This window comes from Triturus cristatus, chromosome 1_1 (genome assembly GCF_964204655.1).
Source record: "Triturus cristatus chromosome 1_1, aTriCri1.1, whole genome shotgun sequence".
In the NCBI taxonomy this organism is placed as follows: Eukaryota; Metazoa; Chordata; class Amphibia; order Caudata; family Salamandridae; genus Triturus; species Triturus cristatus.
Window position 1 is genome coordinate 304,201,549 of NC_140579.1, and position 25,175 is coordinate 304,226,723.

A 25,175-nucleotide genomic window follows, 5' to 3' on the forward strand; every position below is an offset into this window, starting at 1 on the left:
TGACTGATAAGTTCAACTAAATCCCATTAGAATACAATGATACCATACTGCTTGGACAGTTGAACAGACAGAAATGTTTAACAAAAAATGATAACACAAGGAACACCATGTAATATGTCTTAAGTCCAATATTAGTATATATATGCATAGAAGGATTTATAGGAACCTAATTATATAATGGAGTTATGCTGCTGTTAAATGGAGATCATAGTCATATAGTGAAATGATAAGATCAAAGATCAAAGAAAACAACTCATGTCCATACGGTCATTAAGACCAAATGGCATCATGGTGTTAAGCAGTTTAATCCAAAGGATTTCTCTTTGGAGAATTTTTTTGTGGTGTCTACGCCTGGCCTAGGTGTGACGGATTCAACAATTTGGAACCTAAGTTGTGATATGATATGTCGGGATTCGTTCGAGTGTGTTGCGAGAGGAGAAGTGGAACTATGGTTTCTAATCTTGCTTTTGTGTTCTGTTATTCTGACCTTGACTTTTCTTTCGGTTTTCCCAATATAGGCTTTGCCACAAGGGCATTTGATACAGTAGATGACATTCATAGGGTTGCAGTCACATGAACGTTTGAGATTGATTCGTTTTCCAGATGTTGGGTGGGTAAGAACATTGCCACTAATGACATTGTTGCAATGAATGCAATTGTTACTTTTCATGGTGCCTTTATGCTTTAGAGTGGTCAGGATAGGGGAAGGAGAATATAGTAACGCTTTCAAGTTTTTTCCCCGTGTATATGCATACAAAGGTTTAGTGGAGAATATGCCATTGAAGTCGTTTTCTTGTTCAAGCATCTCCCATCTAGAGTTAATGATTCGTTGGACAAATCTGGATGCTGTTGTAAATTTAGAGACAAACACTAGTTGGTCTGATGGTTGTTTAGTTGATTGATGTAATAACTCTTGTCGACTGAGTTGTTGTGCACGTGTCAAACAGTCTTGAAGGACATTGTCAGGTTAGCCACGATTCTTAAAACATTGTATGAATTCTTGTTCTTTAGACTTGGTGGTGTCAGGGTTAGAGCATATACGTCGGACTCTGAGTAGTTGAGAGTACGGAAGATTCCTTAATAGACTCTTGGGGTGGAAACTGTTGTAGATCAATGCGCTGTTACGATCTGTGGGTTTCTGAAAAACAGAAGTTTCAAAGTTGCAATTATCTGGAGACTTAGTAATAAGAACGTCCAGAAACTGGATTTTTTGTTGTTGGATATTCTGAGTGATTTGAATCCTTGGGTTGATTGTATTGAGTACATCAATCATAGTTTTTAGATGGGAAATGGTATCTGTCCAAAGTATAAAGATATCGCCAATGTATCTGCAGTACATTAGAATGTGGGACCACCAGTCGGGATTTGTCATGATCTTTTCTGATTCGAAAAGGGCCATGAAGATGTTAGCATAAGCTGGGGCTCCAGAAAAACCCATTGAAGTGCCTGTGAGTTGGGCATATAAGTTTCCCTCCCATTCAAAATAACCGTGATTAAGGCAAAAGTGCAGGATTTTCACGATGAAAAGTCTTTCAATGTCAATGTCAGGTGTATTGAGTAGTGCCCATTCTACCGCTTCAAGGCCGGCTTGGTGTGGTATAGATGTGTATAAAGCAGTAACATCTATAGTGCACAAAATGATATTTGTGAGGTCCATGTTGTTGATGGAGGTTAGTTTTTTTAAGAAATGTGTGGTGTCCTTCACATATGAAGACCAGCGTTGAACAAATAGTTGCAGGTAATGATCCACAAATTTTCCTAAAGGGTCAAAAATTGATCCACAGCCAGAGACTATGGGGCGGAATGGTGGCTCCTGAGGATTTTTGTGTATTTTAGGAATCATGTAGAGTTTAGGTCTGCTGGCATTTTTAGTGGTTAAATAAATTCTGGTTTGATCAGTGATCCAGCAGTGATCAATTGCTTCATCAAGCATCCCTGAAAGGATATTTTCAAGTTGATTAGTAGGATCCTGAGGCAATTGCATGTAAGTGTTGGTATCTGATACATGATCGTTGACTTTAGTAATGTAATACTGGGTATCCATGAGGACTATAGCGCCGCCCTTGTCAGCAGGTTTCATAATGATGTCTGGGTTATTTGCCAAATTTCTGATAAGTGATCTGTCTTGATGAGAAAGATTATTGGGTCTCATGAACTGAAAATTGATGAGAGAAAAATCTTTAAGTACTAGACGTTCAAAAGAATCCAAAATTTTGTGTGAAACAGGTGGAATGAACTTACTGCGAGGTTTGAAAGGATTGACAGGAGCAATAGCAGTGTTTTGGTCAGGGGGAACAATGTTCGTGAAGAAATGACGTAGACAGAGTAGTCGCATAAATCCATAGAAATCCGCTTCCGTGCTTAAAAGAGTGGTCTTATTTGAGGGAACGAATGACATTCCCATTGTAAGAATTCTCTTTTGTTGAGTACTCAATGTGTGTGAAGAGATATTGATGACTAAGTCACTGTCTTCCCGCTGCGCAGCGATTTGCCTGCTTTTTCCCTTTCCTCTCCTCGTTTTTCTGGTGCGGGTCGGAAATTGGTGTCTGTTGTTGAAGGAGGACGACTGTGATCCGGGGCTTGGGATAAAAAAGACGGATGAGCAATTGTTGACGGTGATTGCCTAGATTCTATAGGTAATCCAGATGTAGATGCTTGCGTTGACACTGCTTGTGCTGGTGTTCTTTTAATTGTGAGTTCTTGGTCTGATACCGTGCTTTCATCTGATGATGCAGTGCCTTTTTTGTCAAAGCACCTCCTAGAGTAGATGTCAGCCCAAGTATAAACTTCATTAAGTTTGTAGTCTATAGTGTCTCTTTTATATTTGCGAAGTTTTCCTTCCTGAAGTTCCTTTTCATATTTGTCCAGTTTTTGATTAAGGACCTCAATCTGTAGTTTCCATGCCTTAGTTTCCAAGCAGAGTTGTAGTTCACCTTTTAGGTTGAATATCTCTTCTTCAAGGTCCCGTATTGTTTTAGACAGTTCTTCAATTATAAGCAAGATTAAATCAAGAGAACATTTATTGAGGATTGCATACCATTTATTCATGAAGATTGGGTTGAGGTGAAAACGGAACAACATAGGTTTAATAGCCAGTCTGAGACCCCTAGGTATACGTTTAGATTTGTGATATTGAACAAGCGTAGATGCATGCAATTTTTGATTGAGTTGTCTCCTAGAGATAAATTCGAGTTATCTGAGCTGTTGAGTGATGGAACCACCGTGAGCATCGGAGAATTTGACTTCTTGGATTAATGAATAAATCTATGTTGCTTGATCAGAAGTATATGTTTTTGTAACTGCCCTATTGTCAGTTAGGTTGGTTATTGTGTCAAAAGACATTGCCCTTGGAAAGAAAACAAGAATAGAGACGCCCACGTTCCGAGAGTTTATGAGTGTTGATGGAAGTAATGAGGTAAACGATAATGAAAGTGCAGGAAAACAACAGTGTGGCGTAGAAGCAAGCGTTCACCTAGTGCTGTAACGTGGATTCTGTTCAGAGGGAAATGGCCCTTTTAGAAACAGACAAGCAAACAATGTGGACGGAAGAATACACTAAAGGAAAGAGCAAATAAGGCAATGCTAACGTTGAAAACGTGGCTCACCTAGAGGGCGTGGCAAATAAGTATAATAGATGAACCCGGAACAGAATGGGGAAATGGTCTCTGAATTGGCCTGTTCAAAATAAATATGAAATTAACGATACGGAGTGGTGTATAACCGAGAAAACATGTTACGCCAATGAATGCTAGGCGCTTACCTAGTACGGTAGTCGGAAAATCCTCATTACTGTCGTGGATTCAAATGGAAAACAGTTGATGCCAGCAGGGTGCGCGGAGCTGAATATACAACCGCGCGAAAGTTTGCGAGGCGCAATAAGTCATGTGAATTGGCCTGTTCAATATAAACATGAAATTAACGATACAGAGTGGCATATAGCCGAAAAAGTCATGATGCGCCAATAAATACTAAGCGCTTACCTAATACGATAGTCGGAAAATCCTCAATAACGTCGTGGATTCAGATTGGAAGCAGTTGATTCCAGCAGGGTGCGTGATGGCTGAATATGCTACCATGCGAGAGTTTAAAGGAGCAACCCGGAAGGTAGCAAGACGCGATAAATCATGTGACTGGCGTAATGGAAATAGTAAACATACTATGGGCAATTATCATGACAGACTACAGTTACTGGAATGCTCGTATCAATGAGTAAAGAGTGGGTAAAATATAATAATCATCATTACTGGAATGAAAAAATGTGGAAGTGTGAAAAATGGAACAAAAAGAGGGCTGCTGGACGAAACGCGGAAAAGGCAAAAATTAAAATCATGAAAAAGCAGAAATAGAAAAAATGAACCTGTAGTAGATAGTTGCAATCAAGGTCTCTGGTAAAAAGTAAAAACGAGGAACAAACTAGGAGGGAAGTGGCTGTGACCACTTAATGGCGTGGAATGAAAAGCTGAGAGACTAACATTAGTGAAAATATGGGGGTCAAGAAACATGCTGATAGGTAAAGGAAAAGAGGGGCAATAGTGATATAAATGGTAAAAGGTGAACATGTTAATGTGGAGGCGATATAAAATACAGTGCTAAAGTGGTGAAAAAGTGAGTGGGATCTGAAGTGAAGATGAGAAAGAAGGAAAAAATGAATATTTGGGGGAGGGATAAACGGGTATAAATCAGTGTAAATTGACTGATAAGTTAGCTTTTATTGGCGCATCATGACTTTTTCGGCTATATGCCACTCTGTATCGTTAATTTCATGTTTATTTTGAACAGGCCAATTCACATGACTTATTGCGCCTCGCAAACTTTCGCGCGGTTGTATATTCAGCCCAGCGCACCCTGCTGGCATCAACTGTTTTCCATTTGAATCCACGACAGTAGTGAGGATTTTCCGCACACCGTACTAGGTAAGCGCCTTCGCATTCATTGGGGTAACATGTTTTCTCGGTTATACACCACTCCGTATCGTTAATTTCATGTTTATTTTGAACAGGCCAATTCAGAGACCTTTTCACAGTTCTGGGTTCATCTATTATACTTATTTGCCACGCCCTCTAGGTGAGCCACGTTTTCAACATTAGCATTTCCTTATTTGCTCTTTCCATTAGTGTATTCTTCCGTCCACATTATTTGCTTGTCTGTTTCTAAAAGGGCCATTTCCCTCTGAACAGAATCCACGTTACAGCACTAGGTGAACGCTTGCTTCTACGCCACACTGTTGTTTTCCTGCACTTTCATTATCGTTTACCTCATTACTTCCATCAACACTCATAAACTCTCGGAACGTGGGCTTCTCTATTCTTGTTTCATTTCCAGGCTATTTTTTTAATCTTTCCTCATTCAGCTCATCACTATGCCTAACAGGAATGTCCATGTTATCATCACTGCCAGCGCATGATTACAGTGGTTATTTTGATAACATTTACCACCGTAGCATCCTTTCAGTCATTGTATAAATTGTACCAATGGGTTATTCTTTACATTTACCTTAGGTTTGCCCCTGATGAAGGGATTTACGATCCCGAAATGCATCGGGCACTTTTTCAAAGAAAAGATGAAGAAGACAGTTATTATTGTTATTATTGTATGCATGGAAATTCTCTAGGCTTAATGTACACTCGATTAAGGATAATTAATGTGGTGTACCTGTATTTCATTTGATTGTGATGTAAAAATGGAAACTCCACCATTACATTTGTATTGATTTGCTAAAATATTAGGCACAACGTTTTTTCCAATGTTTGGTCTATAATTGTGTTTATTCATCTGTTAAACTCCGGTTTGTTGGTTCTTCAAACCAGTGAACAGTGACCAGGATTTAGAACATATGACTCTGTTCACACAACATGCCAGGGCATAATGTGATAGAACATAGTCTAACAAAACATAATAACATGCTATAGGAAATGACCTTTGGAGTTATTTCTCCCCAATTGTTGCTCAATCTGTTTTGCTGTATTCAGAACTCTTTGCACTTTACCCCTGCCAGCAGAGGTAAAGTGCCTGTTCTCCCCCTTTAAACATGATTACATTGGCTTATCCCTGATTGACACATTTAACTTTCCTATGTCCCTAGTATATAGTGCACTTAGGGCATGGAAGTTAAATGCCACCTGCAGACGGCATACCTAGTGCACCAATCACAGAGTGGGCCTGCAAAATTTGGCTTCAGGTCTATCATGTGTAGCCGGACTGCAGAAGCCTAAAAACTTGTTGTCAGCACTGTCAAAATAACCCTTCAGATAGGTGGAAACCCCAGCTTTTAAATATTTTTTAAGTCACTCCTAAGTACATCTTATTGCCCACAAGGTAGGGTGCCTAATATTTAAAAGTGGAACATGTACAACATTAAAGATGGCATGTTGCTCCAGACACTAGCCCCCAAAAAGCTATTTTTGTTGGCAGGGCTGTAACTGGATCCCAGAAAATGTCAAAGTACAGGTTATAAAATTGAATCTGTAACTTTTGACAAAAAACAGATAGAGTGGTCATTCAAAGTTTTTTTTTCAGATTTATATTAAATATGAGGGAAAAGTAAATTTTATAATGTTGCACATTTCCTTTCTGAGCCCAAGTTAGGCTAAGGCAGCTGACCTGCCAGTGCCTTCCTGATAATGAGGTGTGAAAACTGCTGCCACAGCAGAGAAAATAGCCAGGGTGTGAGGTGGTGTTTTTTTCCCCCTTGGAGGAAGGGCAGGTGGGGCGGGCCTAGGAACTTCACTAACTTGTAAAAGGACCAAGTCTACGGTGAGACCTGGAGAAAGGCAAGCCTTAGTTTCCCAGGCCGACACCAGCCAGGCTGGCTCCAAACCCAGTGGGAAGAAAGCTGTCTCTAGAACCAGCATGGAGTGACTTAGGGAGGGGGCTGCTCATTTCCCTAGCCACATCTTTGGGTGGACACAAAGGCTCTGCACAAAGAAGGCAAAGGGTTCCTGTAAAAGGTTGGGATATTAGCTGAGGGGGCGAGAGCCCTACTCAATAAAAAAGAAATCAGTCCTTGGCAGGGTAAACCACAAAAAGTCACTAACTAAACCTGTTCTTGACCTTCTGGTAGCTTGACACAAAAGCAATCAGTCTTAACCTAAATACAATGTGTAAAGTACATACTGAGCCTTAAAATAGTAACAAAGTTCAAACACACCATAAGAAAAATCAAAATCCAATTTAGAAAAATAGAGTATATTTTAAGAAACAAAATGACACCAAAAATGGCAAAAATCTAATATGTAGAACCAGAGTTATGAATTTTTAAGGTTTTAGCTAAAAAGTGCACCAAGAAGCACACCGTGCCACTCATGGTTACATGGTCGCCCTGGACCTTGTCAAAATCAAACGTTGAGGCTAACAGCGATGGAGTATGGGTCGGATACAGGGACCAGGTTTGTCCTGGTGGAGAGTTTATCTTCCAACTCAGTCCAGTTTCCCGTAAGGATCCTCAGTCGGAGCCTTGGTTCGCAGGGAACAAGAGGAGATCGTTGTCTGCTTGAAGAGCTGGTCTCCGGTTGGAGTTTGAACACCAAAAGTTAGCTGTTGGTGCACAGAGCTGGCCGCTGGTTGGATCTTTGCATTGGCGTGAGATGCAGGCCGTCATTGCTGAGGTGAAGAACAGGAGCTTCACATTGGCGCGAGACTCAGACGGTCCTTGCTGACATGAAGAGCCCAGAACTTCTGGATTTTCGCCTGGAGTCTAGTTCTTACAGTTTGTTGGTTGGAGAAGCACACTCTGACACCCATCAAGGTTTCAGGATTATTACGTTCTATACGCTGCCCTACTGGGGAGGCACCTCTTCGGGTTAGGACCCACCCCAGCAGAGGCCAACAGCAGGTCTAGACAGGTCCTGTTGGAGCTGGCCAGCTAGGCAATTGCAGGGAAGGCCTCTGGAAGCTTGTTGCAACCTTGTAGTTCAAAAAGGAGTTCAGCCAATTGACCCTTTGAGTTAAATCTGAGATCCTGGGTTCAAGTCAAGCAGGTCCAGTCCTCCTTCTTAAGACAGCAGGTCAGTCCTTCTTCTGAATCTTCACTGGCCCAGGAGTGTTCTGCTGAAAGGCTCTGAGGCTGCCACTTTTATACCCAGTGCCAGCCTGTGTGTGTGAGTAACTCCTTTTGTCTCACCTTAACTGGTTCTGTTCAGTTATTCCATTTTCCCTTGTTCTGGCTCCAACTTGTCCAGGGTAACAAAGGGCAGGCAGGCCCAGCTTTGGGCTGCTTTTGCCAGTGAATGGACAGGTAGCTTCAGAAGTCAGGAATGGATGGGCACTGCACTTAAGCTCCCCATTGAAGCTCAGGAAGGGCTGAGTACAACCCCCCAGACCATCCCGCTCAGGAGAGGAATACCTTTCCCACACCCAAGGCCGTGTGTCTCCTCTCTGGAAGAAATACACACCACACCACAGGAGAACTATTAATGGCCACATGACCCTGGACATTTGATCTAGGCAGAAAATTCAAGTTTTCTAAAAGTTGCATTTTCAAAATAGTAATTTAAAATCAACTTTCGAATTAAAGAAGATTTAAAATTGCAATTCAAAGGAGTGGAAGAAGTATTTCTCTATCAACTCCAAAACTGAAGTTATCCCTTGTTAAACGTAACAAGGTAAACCAGTGTTAGTCTATGGGAGAGTTAGCTTTGCTACAGTGAAATATGACTTTAGGAGTTTTTCATTGTCGTGACACATAAATCCAAAGTACACATATCCTATTTTTTAAATACCATGCACCCTACCCTATGAACCTTTATGGCCTACCTTAGGGCTGACTTACAAGTATTAAAAAGGAACATTTATCCAGAGACGGTTTGCACAATTGGAGCTCTGGCAAAAAGGCAAATTGCCATCCACTGCACACATGGCTGAGACACATAGGGGAATGGGCGGTGGCAGAGGAGCGGAGAATGAGGGATGTACGAACTGATGAGAAGTTGGAGAATGATTGTAAGGCATGGGTTGACTTTTTACGTAGTTTGGTAGTCCCAGTAATGGAAGAACTGTCCCAGGAGAAGGGGGTTGACCACTCCGCCCAGTAGACTCACCAGAAGGACAAACGGTTATGTCAAAGAGGTACTATCTCTTGAGAAGGATGGAATGTAGGCAATGGCGGCCTTTTTCTCTCCCTCAGCTGGCCATGGGCAAGGGGATTACAGCTGAGGGATTCTGCAGTAAAGGAAAGGGAGATGGGCAAGGTAACATGATAACCCCACATGACATGCTGTCTTGTAGGTATGGATTGATTATTGCTATGGTCTATTCTCTGGCTACTGTACCCTTATTGTAAGGGGCATGGCTCACCTCTCTATGTTGTAACTGTAAGTGGATAATATGATAAAGAAGTTAAAAAAAGAAAGTATGTTAAATACGTTAAAATATGCACATTTTTTTAAATGGCTACTATTCCTTCACCTCCGAGAAAGTGGTGCCCCTCCTCTGAGCTGTTGCCAGGCTGAGGTGAGGCCTCTTATCCATACACTACGGGTACGGCCAGTAAATCGAACACTGCATAACAGATAGATTACTGGTTTTGTATTTCACCTTTGTTTTCCTTTGATTTCACGATCTTCACGTAATTTTCACGCAGTAGCATTGTCCAAGGTCCTGACGCAAGCCACGATACCATGATGGGTCCCTTAGGCTGAAACATGTAGACCTACTTTTTTCATCTGACACATGCAGTTCTATGTCCATACTGCAGGTGCACTGTTTTTAATCCTGGCAGCAAAAACGAACTAATAAAGGTGACTCCATTGCTCTCGTTAGTTAGTTTTAGCTTCACTACCTACACTTTCGAGATTTTCTTTTTGTAAGCCCTCATCACACCAGTTTGGTCTCATACATCTGTAAGATTTAGTATATCCTAGTAAGCGTAGACATTAAAATCATCCCTGAGCTCCTTCCTCACAGTGAGGGAGTTGTAGCCCTTGGCGAGACTAGGCCTTCTCGCCAAGTGGAGAATCCCAGATGATGAAGAATGCCACCTATGGTGGGTGAGGGATTTCGTCCTGAAAGGGAACTTCCCACAAGCCACTAGATACTACCTCTAGAGTTCCTTCGTGCTGTTCTCAGCACTCCAGACCCAAGGATTTTGTTGTTGTTAATAGTATTGTTTGGGGATGTAATCCTTGCAGGTCTCAAAAATTTCCCCAGGACCCTCCCCTCCTCTTTTTGTGTTAAGTACTATTCCTTTACCTCATGCTATTGATTGTCTCATTCTGCCTTCCTTGGAGTGCTTTGACTGCAATGTACATGGGACTTTTTTACATCTGAATAACACACTAAGTATCACACTTTCAATACTTAAATTTATCTCATGAATACATTTATACAGAAAGAACATTTTTTGTAATTTCTATTACAGCACTAGGCTTTCTTTCAATGAGTTTCTCTACCTGATCCTGAGATGACCACATAATTGTTTTTCCATCTTCACACAGCGAGACAGCCAGACACCAAAATTTAAGACTGGCATTCCTGTGTGACGAGAACGTCACCTTTCGCAACACTCACCTCCTTACTATAACTATGACTTTAGCTCTTCTGCTGCAACCTACTTTATACACTTTCAGCATGTCTAGCAGCTGCTATGATGCTGCAACACTGTGCTCCCATGTGTGCTTACAAATCAAAGTACCAAGCACAATGAAGCAGCACCACAGTAACTTCCAGGTGCACTGAGAGTGTATTGTGCACCTACCAAGCGCTTTTGTACAAAACACAGCGCTCGGCTCAGCGTCCCTTCTCTGTTCACACCAGACCACCCTCCTTCTTCTGGGTGCTCCTATTTGTATTCTGGCTCTTCACCCTCAATTCAGAATAACACCAATCTCTTCTCGTCATCTCTCCACCACTTATTACTTACCACCCCACTACATATCACAATTAAATTACAGTTATCAACACCTCCAATAAAATCACCACCACTGTTAAAATTAATACATTTACAAACATCATCACTATCAACACCACAATTATCTCCACCATTACCACTGCCACTATCACCTTTACTACCACTGTTACTATTTTACTGTGACTTGATACCCTCTCAAGTGATTAGTGCGCTGTACAAATAAACATAACATAACTGTCACCACCATTACCGATCACCATCGTCAATACCAGTACACCACCTTCATTACCACTACCAGCTTTACCACCAATATCATCACCACTACCAATTTTACCACCACCACTACCAATCCCAATATAATCATGGCCACTATTACAGTATTGTAAGAAATTAGGTTATTAGTTGTATCGGATGTGAGACCTGCTTAAGTAATAGGTTCAGAATTGCCTCCTTACTTGGAACCAAGTAACCCATTGTAGCACTTAACTCTCTCAGGGTAGCAAAGCAAAGCATTCCACATTCTACTTAGGATAGACGGTGTGGACTAGTAATCTCCATCTGATGGAACGCAACCATAGCACTCAATAAATTATTGACCAATCAGTGCTTCTTCTTTGAAAAGAAAAAGTACATTTATTACACATACTCTGCTAAATACTATGCATTGTGTTACAAATGTATACTTAAAGTAGATGAAAAATACTTTTGGTGACATTCTGAAATTACATTTTACCCCTACATTTGGGGGTTATCACCCCCAAAATCACAATACCTCCCTAATCTATAAGGGGCTGTAACTTTAAAGAAAAGAAGCCAATTGGCATTTTAAAGGGCTCACCACATCAGTATATAGAGAAAGCCTATTGGATTTGTCCAGAGGTCACCAACTTAAAATATAAGGCAAATCTATTGGCCTTGTCAAAGGGTCAACACATTAGAAGAACATTAATCACATGTTAAAAGTCATCATTATACCAATGGAATCTAAAACCACATTTAAATGCGATCATTATTACGAAAAGGATTGCAATGTATATTAATTCAAGTTTCAATACAATATTTTAAATAAAGCATTACAAATCAATAAAACATTTGTCTAAGTCTTTAACACTTCAGGCCTCATAAAATGCCGCAATGGGACCAACCACAAGATGCCCAGCTGTAGAGCAAAGGCTCTAGCCAAGAGAATGCTTTGCAACAATGAACATTTCCCCTGGGGTCATGAATTCTGTGTTTGAAACTTAAGGACAAGTTTGAAAATCTTATTGGGGGGCACCCATTGCACCCATATAAAGCACTTAATATTCACATTGGTGGTGCTCTTGGTCCTCCTTGAGCAATACAAGGAAGAAAGTGAAGGTAGACCTGGGCGTAGCATTATGTGTCGCTCCGCGCCAGGAGCATGAATGTTTGATTAGCTGAGCCGCTTTCCCAGAAGCAGGGAGCAGCAATCCTTTTGCTTTAGTTTTCTCTATTATGGATGTCCTGGTCCCACCTGAGGCACATAGATGGGGGTCCACAGGGAAAGCCCCAAGGTTCATGCAGACTCTCCTGCTCTATGCACTTGGTAGGAGATGACCTCTGCAAATGATGCCCCCACCATGTGGGAACACTCTTCTCTTGCTCCCATTGCAGTGAGTAGCATGCTTCACTGGCTCCCACTGCATTGGGACCAGCAGTCATGGTGCTGGACCTTCAGGTAGAAGCATGGTCGTGCTACACTCTCCCACCCATGGTTTCCTTAGCGATGGAGTCGCTTGGACATGCATAGTTGCTCCAGGCTTTTTCCAGAGAAAGAGTCTGGGGAATGGGCTCCCCGCATGAACCCTCCCTGGGCAAATGCAATAATTAATGTTGCACCAATCCCCTGGGCACTGGGCCACCCGGGGGGGTAAATATTAAAATGGGAGGTCAGCAGAGCCCCATGCGCTCCATTTTCTTCAAGCAAGTATCAAAGGTTAGTCAGATCCTTTAAAATTGCATAACTAGGTGCCCGATGGGCCGATTTTAACAATTGGGGGCTCGTGTTATTCCTGGTGGTGAGCTCTATCCACATGGAACATTCTTAACAGGCCCCCTGGCCTCTAAAAGGGTGCATTTTATGGGGAGATGGTTTTACTTACCTATGCCAGCCTTTTCCTCTGTGCTCCTCTGCGCTCTACAGATCCTGTGGCCTCCTGACCATCTTGAAGGTCATTGGGGGTTCAGAGGAGTCCAAGTCTTCCCCCAGCTGGTCCTCAGACCCTGGAGAGACCCATCTAGTTTTGGGGGTCAGCTGCAGACAAAGTCCTTAGTCCATCAGAGGCATTAGGTGGCTTCTCCTTCCAGCTGACCATGATGTTGCTGCTGTTGCAGTTCAGCTCCAGAGTCTTGTCCTCTGTCTCTTACTTGAACACAGATTTATGAGGGTGGATAGAAAGTTCTAGATGTCAGGCACCCATGGCCAATACTAGGATTCCACATCAACCCACCATCCCTGTCCCAATCCTCCTGCACAGCATCCTTGGATATTCTAGTGCATCAGAACTTTTCTTCCCCTGTGCAGAGCTCCAGTGCCCACCCAGAGTATCGGCTATGAAATGAGCAGCCCCTCCTCTATGGTCACTCTAAACCAGGTCTGGGTCAGCTCCCCCCTCTCACTGGGTTTGGAGCTAAGTTGATAGGAAGTACAAAGGAAAAGGGTGGGCATGGTGTCAGTTTCATCTGCTTGTGACAAGTGAGTCTTCTTTGAAGTGTAACTAGTCCTTGAGTACAGCACCAAGCCATTCTGTCTCGGAATGACCACCACCTTCCCACATGCAATCCTGTTGACCCCTGTCTGTGTGCAATACACATCTCACCACAACTGAGCCATCCAGATCATCGTAGTGTGAATTAATGTTTGTGATGAAAATTCATTGTGTAGTCTGGCATGTGTGAACAGGGGAGTTTTACAACACACAGCAGTAACTATAGTCAGTTGTATGCTTTCTTTGAATGTTCTGTTAAACCTTTCAACCATGCCATTAGTTTCTGGATGATACAGCAAGCACTGGTTGTGCACAATCCTACACATTTTCAGGAAAGCTGCCACTTCCGTAAAGTGAAATTTTATCCCATTGTCCACAAGAAGAATTTTATGGAAACCATCTCTCCTGAACAAATTTTCAATAGACCAAACCACTGCTACAGACTTTGTCATGCAAGAAATTTCTAGCCACCTTGAGAAAAGATGCATTGCCTCCAACAGATATTGCCACCCCATCCCCTATAAGTGACCATACAATATCAAATGCTAACTCTTCCCGTGGTTCTCTGAGACCTCTCTCTACATTATTGGACCAATACAAGTTCTACAAATGTTAACACTAGCAAAAACTCAACACAATTTCTGATCTTTCTCTCTAGGTGCAGGTTTAGCCCCGGCCACCAGAAGGCACTTTTGTATCATTTCATTGGTCTTCATTATCCCTAGGTATAAGACATGAGCCACAATAATTAAATTAAAGAATCACTATATGGGTTTAGTACATCAGAAAAAGCTTTCTACCGGTTGCAAACACACTGGTTTAGTGAATCAGAAGGTTTGCTATCATTAACAAGCTTTGTACACCTAGTCTTATAGTTCGGTCTTAAACACGTGTGAATAACTGCTCTTGAAATCAGCACATCAGTCTTTCACCTGATTGATCCGTACTTTTGGCTTGGCTTTGGGATCCAGGAACACACTTACATCCTTTTGGTCAGACCATCCATCAAATACCTTTTCTCCTGTAAATCTTTTTCAAACTAGACTAGCGCTTGAAAATACCCCACCAAATCAATAGACGGTTCCTGCAAACCCCATGCCTGAGACCCGTCTTTTGCAGTTTGACATATTCTGCAAACCTTTGCTTAAAGTATCTTCTGAAATTAATGTTCTTGAACAAGAGTCGTCATAATTTTTAAATGGTGTCCCATCTACTATTGCCACAATAGTTGCACTATCCTGTGTGGGTAGTGTCCCTCCTTATGCATAGCCTATAATGTGTGAACTCTTCGCAATCCATAATATAAATCTAATCAAACTTTCAGCCAAGTTCAATCAAGAATTTATTTGTGAACATAGTCCGGTAACTTAAACTCATTTCACTCATGAGTAAGTCCGTGATTCAAAATATCCTCTGGAAGGGTTATTCTGTGTTGACAATTAAATGAAAACCCCAATGCATTTCGGGTAGGTCAACTACCCTTCGTCAGGGAGAGTATTCCTGAAAAAGCAAAGATAGGCGAAATTCAAGCGACCTATTTGTTTTTGAATGTATGAATAGATGATAACTCATAAACATGCTTAAATAATGAATCATGCTCATGTGCACAGGAAGTATAGTGTCAAACGTGTCAAAACAAAATAATAACTCGATAAGAGGTTAAACAGGGTCTCTAAAGTGACATTAGCGAAACCAGATATGTCGATGTATATCGTGAAATTTGTGCACAACGTAGAATAACAATTCCGGTGGTGAGAGATTTGGACGGTATCTTTGAAAGAAGAAAAAGATCGTGAGGTCGCCCAAGTGTGCAGAGACGTTAGAACAGCCCAAGAATGGCAAATTTAAAAGAGTAAAAACCAGATCGTAAAGGCACCTGAGTGTGTCAGAAAACATGAATAAGGCCCAAATTTGCCGAAAGTGTGCCCAGAAACACAGCGGTTCTAACACGGTGTAACAAAAGCAAACATTTCAATAAGGCATCTGTGTGTGCCACAAAGTTAAGAAAGCAACAAACGTGCCGAAAATGCGACAGAAGAAACAATGGTTTTAAAATCGTGTCGCGTAATGCTTGTTAAAGTGACAAAATGCTTGTACCTCGATGATATCAGTGTAAGTCCATGACAATCTCCCGTGGTTAGTCCAAACCGATGGCGGCCGTGACCCCCCCCATATATTACGTGAAGTAGAAAGTGAAAAGGGTGTTGTGAGAAAGGTTTAGAAACGCGACCGCCATGTTGAAACGGGTAAAATGAATGAACTCAATGTGCTGGCTCTACGACAGTGTGAAAGTTAGAATGTGTACAGAACTGCTAAAAAAATGAATAAAACATGGTTAAGGCTGATGAGAAATAAAATAAATGAAAGAAAATAAAGAATTATAGGGAGATTGAATAAAATAAAGATAATAGAAAGTAAGGATAAGGTGGAATCGGATATTGAGGAAAATTAACAGATTAAGAGTGCATAGAGAAAATAACATATTTAAAGCAGGAATAATAAGAAGGTAACTGGAAACAGTACAAAGATCATACATGATGTTCAAAGAAAACAACTGAATTCAATACGGTCATTGAGTCCATGAGGCATCAGTGAGTTCATTTTTTTGATCCAGACAGTCTCTCTTTGGAGTAAACATTTTCGGTTGTCTCTTCCCTCTTTGATGGGCACTACTTCACATACCAAGAATCGTAATTGACTAATATTGTGGTTATGATTGATGAAATGCGTAGCCACAACTGATTTCATGTTTTTATTGCGAATATTGCTCTTGTGTTCATTAAGTCTGGTTTTGATCATTCTCTCAGTTTTGCCTATGTATACCAGGCCGCATGGGCATTTGAGCAGGTATACGAGATTTTTTTAATCATATTTAGCTGTAGTATATAATTTGATATTGTAACCATGTGTGGGGTGTCGTGTGTTGTTCTCCCTGATAATGTTATTGCAATTGCCACAATTGTGGCAAGGTATGGTACCTTTGTATGTCATAGTTGGATCCGTCTTCGAGCGCGATCTAAGTAGCTCCATGAGATTCTTACTCCTCTCGTACGCAAAAAGAGGTTTGTCACAAAAAATATTCCTGAAATCAGATTCTACCTGAAGCATAGGCCAATGTTTTAAAATGATTTTTTTGAAACTGAAGCTTTCAGTTGAGATCTTGGTGACTATTACCATTCTAGATTTCTTTTCAATAAGGTTCTTGGTGGTCAGAAGTTGAGGTCTAGAGATTGTTAACGCTCAGTTGGAAGCTTTGGCAATAATTTCTTTGGGATAACCCCATTTATGAAAACGGTTCTCCATCTGTCGAATGTTACTAGAGAGTTGTTCTGGGTCTGAGATGATTTTTTTAATCCTCAGTAATTGGGAATAGGGTAAGTGTTCTTTGAGTGCCGGTTGGTGGAAACTGTTGAAATGTAACAGATTATTCCGGTCAGTGTCTTTTCTGTATAATGAAGTTTCTATGTTGTTGTTTTTGATGTACACCAGGACATCCAGGTAATTTATCTGAGAGTCTTGTATGTTGAATGTGAACTTTAGTCTTTAATCAACGGTGTTGAGCTGTTCTGTGGCATTGGTCAAGGTGGTTTTTGGGCCATGCCAAATAAGAAATATGTTGTCAATGTAACGAAAAAATAATACCAGATATGTCTTCCATATGTCTTCATTGATGATGTTGTCCAATTCGAATTTGTGCATAAAGAGATTCACGTAGCAAGGAGCTGCGCAATTCCCCATCGATGTTCCATTGAGTTGCACAAAAAACTGATCATTGTAAGAGAAATAGCTATGATACAGTGTGAATTGAAGGAGTTCTAGTAAGAAAATTTTGAAGTCTTGATCAAGGTCTGATCGTAGTAAGAAATATTCAATTGCTTCTATACCTATGTTATGGGGTATAGAGGCATATTGTGCCGTCACATCTATCGTGCAAAAAAGCATGCTCTTATTCCATTCTGTTGAAATGTTTTGCATTTTAATCAAGAAATCAGTGGTGTCTTTGATATAAGTGGAAATTTGTTGTACGTACGGCTGTAAGTGTTTGTCTAGGTATTTGCCCACTGGTTCATGAATAGATCCTTGAGTGGAGACTATGGGTCTCATTGGTGGGTCTAGAAGATTTTATGGATCTTGGGTAGCATTCTTAATGTTGGACATGTGGGAAATTCTTGAGTGAGAAATGTTCTTTCTTTGTCCCCTATGGTGCCATCATGAACTGCTTTATCGAGAATGATTTTAAGGACTAACTGAAACTGTGAAGTAGGGTTAAACTCCACTTTGGAATAGGTCATTGTGTCCTGTATATGTTCATTGATTTTTTGGTTGTAGTGGACGGTGTCCATTATAACCAGTGCTCCTCCTTTATCTGCTTTGATGAACATGATGTCTGTATTGTTAGCCAAACGTTTTAAGGAATTCTTGTCCTTCATGGTGAGGTTTAGATGGTTATGAAATGCATTGGGGTTTTCATTTAATTTCCAACACAGAATAACCCTTCCAGAGGATATTTTCAATCACGGACTTACTCATGAGTGAAATGAGTTTAAGTTACCGGACTATGTTCACAAATAAATTCTTGATTTGAACTTGGCTGAAAGTTTGATTAGATTTATATTACGGATTGCGAAGAGTTCACACATTATAGGCTGTGCATAAGGAGGGACACTACCCACACAGGATAGGGCAAATATTGTGACTTGTCTACATCTTGGTTTATAGGACGACTCCTCCAAGCACGCCCATGAAAGTAATCAATTAATCAACATTGAAGAACCAAATAAATTGGTGTGCGTGGTACACTATCATTGAATATCATTGAATATATCTACTATTGCCAAATCTGAGGGCTTACCTTCTCTTTCTCCTGCCAGCTGTAACACAAACTCATCACAAACTTCTTTAATTTTTATTTTAGTACTTCCCCCTTTTCTACAGCTTCTGCAACATTTCACAAAATGGTCCCCCTTACCATATTTGTTGTATGCCACTTTGAAAGCAGGGCAGTCTGTTATTAACCATGTGTCCTACGAGACCACACCAGAAAGGCTTACCTTTAAATTATACCTCCCGCTCATTCTCTGTTCAGTGACGTTTGATGCCACTACAGTAATATTCATTTTCCTCACATCCTCTTTCCTCAACTCATCCCCACATGACATCAAGTATTCCACCACAATTGTAGCCGATATGACTTCAATTCATGCGAGCAGGAGCTCATCATTCAGCTACAATATTTCTTGATTTTTTCACTCTTCCAATGCAAAAAGAATTGAAACCTTATACCTTCATCAATAAGAGTACTGAATTTGTACATGGATATTAATTTTCTGAGAGAAGTTATGGATTCCTCCACTGTATAATCTGTTTCTTGTAATCTGAATGGTACCTTTCTAGTATTGTTTATACATGGTAGAGAATGTAAATCCAACTCCTTAACACAGGCATCACAGTCATTTAAGCCCTGTCCTACATTTTGAATTACCACTGGTAAATTTTCCAGGACCACTTGTCCTTCTGTGTCAAGTCAATGCAGAAGGAGAGTCAACTTCCTTCTGTGTCTAAATTTGGTCCACATATGGGCATAGTTTTGGAAACATCATTGAACATTTTCTATTCTAATAGGGGGCCATGCTGGATGAGTTTCGAGAAGGTAGAGGAGTTATATTCTGTATTGCACTGGCCAATTTAACAGTACCCTCATATTATATATCAGTTCCACGGATTGTAAATTGCACATAACAACCAACTAACTCATGTAATCCATACTGTGCACCAACAAGATTCACAAGCAGCATGATGACAGATAGAAGTAATTAAGCTCTAATTAATCCACAATTGCTTCTGAATTATCTGAGCAACCCAAGATACTGACTTAGGAAATGAAACAAAATGCTTAAGGTGCTCCTGTAACACCTGCACCACTGCACATTCCACTGAACAAGTTAGGATTTTTTTTTTCAAGACAATGTGCTCATCACCAAGACATGGTGCAGGCTCTACTTACTTTCGCAAATATGATGTGCCCATCGCCTGTGTTGAATCAAGCCAAATCAGTCAATGACAAACCAAATGAGCCCAATTTTCTTTGAATCATTCCAATAGTCTTTGCATAATATACTGATAGTAAAAGTATATATATCTGCTTGGTCCCCTTCACACACCAAAGTGGCAACATTTTTCAGTGCAATTAGTTACAAACCTATCAATTCAATGTTTAACTCACGGCTTACCCTTGTGTGGTTCTGTTTTCCACTTACACCTAAATGCATTTGCTCCAGTCCCAGCAACTGACACGTTGTACTGTGGTCCGACAAACTGTTTGCTAACTGTGCAACACCTTCGCTTCCTTCCCATTAGCTAGCCACACTGTGATGATGTGATGTTCGCTTCTGAAATTAATCGTAGGCTGGCCACTCTGTGATGTTGTGAGCTTGGCTCAGGGAATGCACTTCTATGTCTTGCAAGAGTGAGTGACGTCCTCAAGTTTATTCTGATTTACCCACCTCCGAATCATAAGTCGAACGCGCTCTATAAGTTCCAATGCCTGCATGGCTTGAAGATATGCACAGTCCTTTTCCTTGAAAATAGCCATAGCTCTGCACCTATTACTTGGTGAAATGTCCAAGAAGACAACATCTACCCCAGTCCAGCGTCCAGTTTAGGGTGATCTTCTGTCATCCGTTAGCTGGCTTATGAGATAGTGTTTTCCGGGGTCGGCCTGGTCGGTTCAGCAGGTCTAAGAAAACTGAGGCCGGTCCGTGAAAAGTCCTGGTTCCTGTAACATTTGAATATTTGTGCAGCTCAGTGAGCTCAGTGGTTTCCTCGAGGCGCTACAGACACTGCCCTACTCCCCACAAGGCAGACTTGACAGATGCGGATCTGGGGGATTCCGACATATACTTGTCATTTAGGTTCGTTCCTGGAGATTACTGAGAACCACAGAGCTCGTCCAGTCAGACAATTTAGGCTTTTGGACCAGAGAGTACAAAGAGCCTTTGAGGCAGTCCTCAAATGACAGTGAGCTTGTGAGCTCCAGACCGGGTTTTCCAGCCAGCTTGTCAATGCGACCAAGCCGAAGCCGCAACCGCGAGTGCAGCAAGGAGCCGCTGCTGCCACCGCTGTGCCCCTAACGCTGGCGTTGACCCTCCTTATCAGGCGCAGAGGGGTCCTGAGGATTTCAGCAAACCCGTAAACCCCCGGGGGTAAGGGGAATAGGTGGCGCGGCGCGGTGCGGTAGCAGGTGGTTGGGCAATGGAAGATAAATTAGTCAGGCACCTATCAGGATTACCAGTGTTGCAGAGCGCAGAGGGGCACAGTGGACGAACGGAAGGGAACGCGGACCTACTGGAGGAGGACCTCGATCGTCTGATGCTGAGGCCGACACTCGCGGTGTACTGGAGCAGGGCTATCCATCCACTCACCCGCATACCAGCTCACCAACCCCCTGCCACCACATCATCCCGGTCAACTCTCACGCATTACTTGCACTACCTGCTCACTACCGCGACAACCAGGAAAAAGTGGCCGGAGCCACACAGGATTAGTGGGTGCAGTAGCCTTGCTAAGGCTGGTGACTTATACCAAGCGGAGTCAGGCAGGAGGCGCAGTACAGTACGAGTGCAGCGGTAGTAGTTACTGCATGCAGAGTCCGAGCCCTGGCTGTGGTGTTGGGGCCCTAGGCCCTCATGCTAGATAATAACGGACACAGCACACTCAGTTAGGTAGTGGGTTAACTGGCCACGAGCACGTGCGCTCGGCCCTTTTATTAGCCTAGTCACCTGACCCAGTGACGTAGGTGGTGGGTGGGTGTAAAGTGTAGAACATACACTTCTGAACACTAGAACGTGTCCATGCTAGGACACTACATTCCTCCCAATTTTTAATAACAAAAACCCAGAGTCAAATGTCCAACCTAGGGGAGAAAGAAATATGTATACAGATGTAATACAGTGACTAAACTTCTGCAGAGTCGCTCACGCTTCAGCAGCCTGGAGTCACAGACGATGTTCTTCCTGTCGCGGACGATGTTCTTCCTGTCGCGGACGATCACCAGTTCACTGTGGCACCAGTCATGGGAGCTCGATGGAGTTAGTCTGTTTGACGGCTCTGCCTTGAAGTTGCTCTCACAGTCTCTCTTCGTTTTACTTTCTTGGCGACAAACGCAGCTGTTGAGTTCTTGTGGTTCAGCGCTAAATGTTGCCGTTTATCTTTTAGTCCAGTCCTTTTCTTTATCTGTGGCGTGTGTTCTGTTTTGCAGAAAGACGGGTTATTCGCAAGACACCCCTCTCACCAGGATGCCCCTCTCACAGGTGTTCCCCTGCCACGGGATATCCTTGAGGCCCTCTTCCTCAGATCTGGCCTGGGTTAAGTGTCCTGTATCTTGTTACTCCCATGCCGATAAGTACGGGTGCGGAGGAGACGACAGGTCTCACCTCAGATTCCTCAGTCAGACCTGGAGGGTGGCTGTTGGCTCCTGTCTTTAGCACGCGAAGTCTTCATCCTCCTGAGACCTTTGCTGAAGGGCGGCTGACGACCATCTCTCGTCGCGGGGATACTCTCTATCACCGGTATCCCTGAGGCCTTTGCCCCTGAGTCACCACGGCTGGCATTGACCAGTGTCCGTGTAACCCCAAAGGTGGGTGTTTCGAATGGTCCGGCCTGCTCACCTCTGCAGATCCCAGGTGTGCTGAAAGCATCATCAAACAGATGGTCTTTTCTCCGTGCCACGGGTGTTCTTCAGGACTTGCGCACTGTGTTCTGACCCTTGTCACCTTCCTTGTCTGTGAGGTGTGAGTAGTCTTGCCACACTCTTCTCTCTGTCCTTGTCTTTGAGGTGTGAGTAGTCTTGCCACACTCTTCTCCTTCCTCTATTTCTTTCTCCGTGAGGATGTCATGTCACTCTGACTTCTTCTCCTTCTTGCAGTGGCAACCGTGCCACTCAGATCTTTCTTTCCCCTTTTCCTTTTAGTGGCAGACGTGCCACTCCGATGTCATCTTCCTTCTCTTCTTGTAGTGGCAAACGTGCCACTCCGATATCTTCATTCTTCTTGTCCTGTAGTGGCAAACGTGCCACTGCGATATCTTCTTCCCTTCACGACCCACTCTGGACCATTTCTGTTCTCCTCTTGTCTGGCCAGGCTTCTCCATGCAGCGCGCGCACTCTGCACGTGTTCCCCCTGGTCTTGTCCTCGTCCGAGAACACTCTCTTCATCTTCCTCAGCATTCCGAGTTAGGGTCGTGACCTTCTCTTCATCTTCTCCTTTTCACCGGTTACTTTGGTTGAAGTTCGTGGGGCCATGCTCATGGTCCGCTTCGTTCTTCTCCCTTTTCACCAGTTACTTCGGTTCTTCTTGAGCTTCTTGGACCACTTGACGGTCCGCGCTGCCGATCACTGGCAGGATATCTTCGGTCTTGTCGTCAGACCTCTTGCTTTGTAGCTTCATTGACCCGTGCGTCGGTCACCTCCTTGTGCAACTCCTGGCGAGTCGGCTTCTGTGGTGCGACCATTTGGCTGGTCGGCTTGACCGTTGTGGTGCGACCATTTGGCTGGTCGGCTTGACCTTTGTGGTGCGACCGTTTGGCAGGTCGGCTTGACCGTTGTGGTGCGACCGTTTGGCAGGTCGGCTTGACCGTTGTGGTGCGACCATTTGGCTGGTCGGCTTGACCTTTGTGGTGCGACCGTTTGGCAGGTCGGCTTGGCCTTTGTGGTGCGACCATTTGGCTGGTCGGCTTCACGAGGTGCATCACGTTGTGTGACTACCTGTGTCCGCTGCCTTGTCAGGCGCTGGTGCGTGCTACTCTTCGTACCGTCGTGGTACATCTTCAGTGTAGCGTTGCTCCTTGTACCATGATCACTTGATGTGGTGGCTTCTTGGCGCCACTGGGTGTGGCTCTGCATCCTTGCCCGCCAGTGTCGGATACTTGCTGCGCCCATCCTCTTCAGTGGGTTCCTCTCCTGTAGGCGCTGCAGTGTACCTTCCGCGTCCGGCGTACATCTGCACTGAGTCCGTTTGTTCTCTTGAGGGTTCGCTCCACTTGATGCGGCGACAGCGCAGTCCTCGCTGGGGTGGATGTGGCTTGACACCATTTCTTCTTTCTTGTCGCTGTGGGATAGCGCTGCCTCCCTGTGGCACACTGTCTCTTCACCCTTGCAGTTCTGTCACGTTCCTGCGCTTCTGGCACGTTCCTGTGCGCCTCCGTCGCATTCCCGTGCGCTCACCTTCGCGCCTCCGTCAGACCTTGCGGTACGTGCCTTGCTGCCTCTTCTCCCTTGCGCTGCAAGCCGTCGGTCTCCTGTGGCTGCTGGACTTCCTTGGATTGCTGTAGGCTTGTTGATTTTCTTGGTGTCTGCAATACCACCAGTGGCCACTGGGTGGCAGTGTTGCTTTTCTTTGGCTTCAGCAGCAACCTTCTGCGCTGCCAGAACTCTATGCCTTGTTTTCCTTTTCTCCAGGCTTCACTCGTGAGTAGGAGAGCTGGAGGGGAGCTGGAGCCGGGCAGAGCAGTGGAGTCCAGGACACGTGGCAGCAGGTAAGTCTCTTTTGCTTTTTATTTTACTCAGAGGCAGGAGAGGGCACAGGCATTGACAGTGGGCTGCTGCTGGTGAGCGTTACGTTTACTGGTGCACTGAGCGGGAGGGTGAGATGCAGGCTTCGACTGGGTCCTGGGGATGTGTTGTCGCGGGTGGGCTCCGCTTTATTCACTCAGCTGCATGGAGGGCACAGGCCCTCGTGCTGGGCTGGTTAAAAGGCGAGACAACACTCCTGGGGGCATAGTGGACGTCAGTGCCATCGCGCACACGGTGTCGGCTACTTTTGGCAGCGCTGGCCGCTGCCCGTGCATTCTTGTCCTGCCGCCGGGGTCCTGTGAGTGGGGCATACGCCTGAATGGCCGGCAGTGGCCATTGTTTAGCTTGGAGAATGCCCTCCCTGCCCGCGGCAGCTTTCTTCAGTCTTCGCGCGGCAGGGAGGGGGTGGGGGTGCACTCACTGCGCTCCTCACAGCTGCGGCGATTTATTTATTTAATTTGCCGCGAGCGGCGCTGGCCGCATGCAGTTCCGGGCCTCTCTCCCTCCCGCGGCAACCTCGCACACTTCTCCTGCTGCGGGGGGGGGTGTGTCGGCATATCTGTCCCTATGCGGGGTAGGCACCTGCGGGCTCCATTTGTCTCGCTGCTCCTTCGCGGGTGGGCTCCGCTTTTACCTTCAGTTCGTCCCGCCCCCGCGGCAGGTCCCTTCCCTTCACGGACCATGCGGGGGGGGTTTCGCTGGTGCCGCTCGCTTCTCCTCACCGGGGCAGAACGGGGTGGGCTCCCGCTTTCGCTCCGCTTCTTTCGTCCCTGCTGGGCGTCGCTCAGCGCGGCTCCTCACCTTTCGGCCGGCGGGCCTTTTCTTCCACGCGGGTGGGCTCCGTGTGGATCGCTGCCACTTGGTGGGTCGCGGCCGATGCGGGTGGGCTCCGCACGGTCCGCACTTTCCCTCCTTCACCGGGCAGGTCGCGGCCGATGCGGGTGGGCTCTGCACGGTCGGCACTTCTCCTTCTGGGCGCTTCTAGGCACAGCGGCAGGTCGGGGTGGGCACCCGACTGCCACGCTTCCTCCCTGGG